General features: G+C 40.0%; 1 long non-coding RNA gene across 2 annotated transcripts in view; it reads right to left on the bottom strand.

The window, feature by feature from the left end:
- Positions 1-235: 235 nt before the first annotated feature.
- Positions 236-4,893, bottom strand: part of LOC111549268 — an 11,758-nt gene continuing 7,100 nt past the window's right edge. For both annotated transcript variants that reach the window (XR_002733664.3, XR_002733663.3), the window contains exons 2-4: positions 2,275-2,408; positions 1,416-1,519; positions 236-364 (exon numbers count right to left, since the gene is read on the bottom strand). This is a non-coding gene — a long non-coding RNA (uncharacterized LOC111549268). The remainder of the gene's footprint in view (positions 365-1,415; positions 1,520-2,274; positions 2,409-4,893) is intronic.

The raw sequence follows: 4,893 nt of genomic DNA, 5'->3' as shown, positions 1-4,893 counted from the left end.
AGACCTGTATTCAGGTAGCTTGACAAATGTCATACTTAGAAGTCTAGTGTGTCCCCTAGTGTGTCCCTGCAGAAAAGTGTTGTAAAGCTGCTTTGAAGTGCTTTGTTTGTAGTGAAATATTTAAGTAAAGATATTAGAATGAATTCCATTACAAACAAGAATCAGATATGCTGCATACCTTAGTCAGTTTGGGCTGCCAAAAAAAAAAAATGCCATAGACTAGTAGATGGCTTCAATAACAAACATTTATTTCTCACAGTTCTGGAGGCTGGGACATCCAAGATCAATGCGCCAGTGGATCCAGTGTCTGGCAACGGCCTTCTTCCTAGTTTGCAGATGGATGACTTCTCATTGTATCTTCACACTGCAGAGAGGAAGAGAGATCATCTCTTCTGTCTCTTTTTATAAAGGCACTAATCCCACTCATGGGGTTTCCACCTTCATGACCTAATTACCTTCCAAAGGCCCCACCTCCAAATACGATCACATTGGGGATTAGGTTTCAACATACAAATTTTAGGGATACACAAACATTTAGTCCCCAGCACTGTCCTACTTCAAAAAGCAGAATAGCACTTTTATAGAATAAATCTATCAGGTTATATAATTGTATTTCTCCATTCAAATTAAAAACATCCCTTTATTACAATTATCATTGTTTCTGGAAACATAAAAGTACCTTAGCACAAGGCAGAACTTTATAGCTATTTGGAATTACAGTACAAAGAAAACAAGTTGAAAAATGAGGTAAGGCTCAAATATGTATCTATATTTAACTTGATATAAATAGGATAATTAAACATCACTGCTGCTTAGGGCTGTTAAGTCTTTTTCTATTATCCTGGCAATGTTGTTGCTCAGAACATTCCTAAAATGTAAAAAGAATAGTAGTGACTGTGGAAAATTAGATCCTTTCTTTTTCCAGCATAGGTTTCCCATAATCACACTTCAAGGACTCATTGGCTTTCACAATTATGAGACCATCTTGAATTGATGTAGCCTTTCTCCTAAATAGGACACACATAGTCAATCCCCAACAACAAATATGTACCATGCCTAAGTAGTATATTAGGAGTCACGGACTAAAAGAAGTGGGAGGTAAGTTCATAATTGAACTGGGGGACAGACAGATAAACACACACACATGAACAGAAATAACTAGCTCTCAAAACGAAGAGAACGTTCTACAGGTGGATAACAGAAGCCTTGAAGATGAAAAGATCTTGTTCCAAGGTTTGCGAAAGGTCTGAACCCACAACCTGTAACATCTTTGAAATCCGCAGCTCCTGAATGTTGGCCTCTCAAGTTTCTGTCCACCTCTGTAGCCCTCATTGCTTGCTGTTTCTCGAATAACTGACTTTCCCTTATGAAAAGCCCAACTTCACCCATTGCAACCAGTTTCGTCTAGGACACACCTGCCTACTCAAAGAGGTTCTCCTTTGCAAGGTAGGTCCATGGATTTCCACTGGGCTACATTTCTGTAGAGACCAACTCCTTCCTCTGACCAGGAACTTTATAGCTATTAGGAATTAAAATACAAAGAAAACAAGTTGGAAAATGAGGTGAGGCTCAACTGTGTATCTATACTTTATATGAATAGGTGCATTAAACATCACTGCTGCTTAAGGTCGCTAAGTCTTTTTCTGTTATCTTGACCATGTTGTTGCTCAGATTACTCCTAAAATGCAAAAAGAATAGTGAATGTGGAAAATCAGATCCTTTCTTTTTCAGACATAGGTTTCCCATAATCACTCTTCAAGGGTGATTATGCAAACAGAGTTGACCATTTCATGGATGGTGAGCAGAGGTTTGGCAGCTTCTCGTTGGAAGGTGACTTTTCCTAGGACAGGTAATCCTCAGAAGCAGTGAAAACAGACATATTTCCATACCCTGAGACCCTCTCTTCAAGGGTAAAAAGTGACATTTTAAATTTTCTCCTTGGAGTGGTAGAAAATTACTAGTAGCTCTAATCATGAACTTAAATGGTAAAGAAAAAAAGTCTAGCTGGACTCCTCATAAAATGCCTTTGGGCTTATTATATTTCCCAGTTTGTCCAATGATAAACATGTTCTGTGGTCAAATAAGTCTGGGAAATGCTAAAGCCTTAGGGATTTACACTGCTGAATAAAAAACACTAACAAATTCTGCAGTAAAATATGAATTTAACTTTTCTTTAACTTTTCCTTTCCCTTTTTATGACACCAGCAACATTCCTAGGAGGCTTCTTTGGGAACTCTTTCTTCAGAGTCAAGTGATGTTCATGAATATAAATACCTATTCGGGGTGCCTGGTTGATGAATTTCCTTTTTCTGAGCGACTGTTGTAGGATGATTAGTTCCTGTAAATTGTCCTTCATGACAGAAAGTTCACACACATCCTCTCACTGCCCTCCATCCATTACCTGGAGTCTGAAACAGAACAATCGATGTATTATGATGTAAATAGAAAGGGCAATTGTGTCTGTCAAGACCAGGGCTTGTAAGAGAAGCAGAAACGTGCTGGTTTTCTGATGCTCTGAGTCATCTTCCCAGGGTCAGTTACTTCTCAAATTCTGGAAAAATAGATGCACAGGTAACAAAGTCCTTGCCATTTTCTTAGGAAAGGAGGTAAGGCACTCAGTGATGACTCATGGGTGCTGACAGAATTTTTGATTAATGGGGAACTGTTCCCACCAAAACATGGACAGCAATGTGGCTGCCCACAGGTAGAGTCCTGGCCTCCTGGGACGCTACCCTTGCCTTCCACACCTCCTGTCATCCCTGGGCCTGTGATGTTCATTCTGCGGAGGCCCAGGGCTAATAACCCAAAGACCATAAGTCTCTTTTCTGCCTTCCTGCCCCACCAATGTACCCTCCATATTGCATTCAGAGGGGTCTTTCCAAAATGCATGTGTGTTTACCTCTCATTTCTGTGAGACTCCATTAAAATGATAGTATAAACCCCAAATGATGAAAAGAACAGGATAAAAAATGTAAGCAGGTGAGAGGGTTTAGCAAACTTCTGAAATGAGAGCAGAGAAGATGGTGTTTGAGGAAGCAAGGGAGAGAAAGCAGTTGTAAGGGGTCCACAAAGGCACAGGAAGGTGGAGGACAGAGAAGATGCAGTGTCTCCCGAGGAAAATGTGGAGGAAGCAGCTGTAGGAGGCAGGCAGCTGAGGGAGGAGCACAACTGCAGAGTCTAGGAGGGGCTCAAGGCTCAGAATCTCCAAGTCTCGCCAAAGACAGGAATGAGAAAAGGGTCAAAAATATGAGGAATACTTGAAAGTTTATATATGGAAGAGTCAACCTCTCCACCAGCTTTTCTCATCCCATGTGGAGAATGACAGACATTCAAATGTCTGCCTGTTAGGCAACAAGCAAATAAAGAAATAAACATTGCCAAATATATTGTTATTGGCCTAAATGTGTCTCCTCGATGTAGAAAAATTCACATATTGAAATCCTAACTTCCCATATTTCAGAATATGACTGTATTTGGAAACAGGGCCTTTAAAGAGGTAATTAAAGTTAAATTAGGTCATATGGGTTGGCCCTAATCCAATATGGCTGGTGTTTTTGTAGGCAGAGGAGATGGAAGCATGGACATGCACAGAGGAAAGGCCGTGTGAAGGCACAGGGAGAAGATGGCCAACTACAAGCCAAGGAGAGAGGCCTGGGAAGAAAGCAACTCTGTTGACACTTTGATCTTGGACTTCTAGCCTCCAGAATGGAGAAAATAAATTTCTGCTGTTTAAGTTATCCAGCCTGGTATTTGCTACGGCATACTCAGAAAACTAATACATACATTTTTCTTAAATAAAATTGACAACATGACATTCATGCATATTCCGAGTAAAGACTAGTTCACTGTGTGATCACCCTGGAAGGAAGACTGGCGAGAAGCAGGCTCCTTACCCTGCATACAGAGTCCTTCATCAGCTTTGTACTGAATAACTATTAAACATGAGGGTGCTACCAATCATGCACAGGGTCACCTTCAGGGATTTCACAAAGATCTCCAGCATAAAACTGAGAATTTAAGATAAATAATGACCACGGATAGAATAGATAATTCAGGGAAAGAAAGAAAACTTAGAAATCTTCTAGTTAACATTCCTAAAGAAATCGGAGAGAACATTCCACTGTAAAGCAAGAACAGGAGTTATGAAAAAAGTATGGAGAAAGAATAAAAAGTCTGGAGGTTGAATATACAGTTGTAAAATGAAAGTAACTAAAGAGCTGGAAGATATTGAAGAATATCTTAGAAAGTAGAACCGCAAACTAAAAGTTCTAACAGGACAGAAAATAGTAAACACAGATGGCCAATAGAGGGGAGAACATCTCATAACAGAAATCTCCAAAAAGAAAGAATAGAGAAAAATGGAAAAAAAAACTATAACATAAATAATATAGGAGTTTTTTTTTCACCCTTGAAGAGTAAGAGCCTCCAAATTAAAATTAGTACATAAAAAAAAGACCCAAAGACCATTCTAAAATTTCGGAACATCAACAAAAAAAGAAGAGACTTTTAAAAGCTTCAGGTGAGAATAAGAAAAAAGGTCCTGTGAAAAATGAGAATCGGGCTGGGCATGGTGGCTCACTCCTGTAATCCCAGAACTTTGGGAGGCTGAGGCGGGTGGATCCTCTGAGGTTAGGAGCTCAAGACCAGCCTGGCCAACATGGTGAAACTCCATCTCTACTAAAAATACAAAAATTAGCCAGGCATGGTGGGGCATGCCTGTAGTCCCAGCTACTTTGGAAGCTGAGGTAGGAGAATCGCTTGAACCCGGAAGGCAGAGGTTGCAGTGATTTGAGATCGCACCACTACACTGTCCAGCCTAGGTGACAGAGTGAGACTCTGAGAAAGAAAAGAAAGAAAGAAAGAAAGAAAGAAAGAAAGAAAGAAAGAAAGAAA

The sequence above is a fragment of the Piliocolobus tephrosceles genome, chromosome 7 (assembly GCF_002776525.5).
Source record: "Piliocolobus tephrosceles isolate RC106 chromosome 7, ASM277652v3, whole genome shotgun sequence".
Lineage (NCBI taxonomy): Eukaryota > Metazoa > Chordata > Mammalia > Primates > Cercopithecidae > Piliocolobus > Piliocolobus tephrosceles.
Note: the sequence above shows the minus strand (reverse complement) of the source record. Positions and strands in the feature narration are given on the sequence as shown.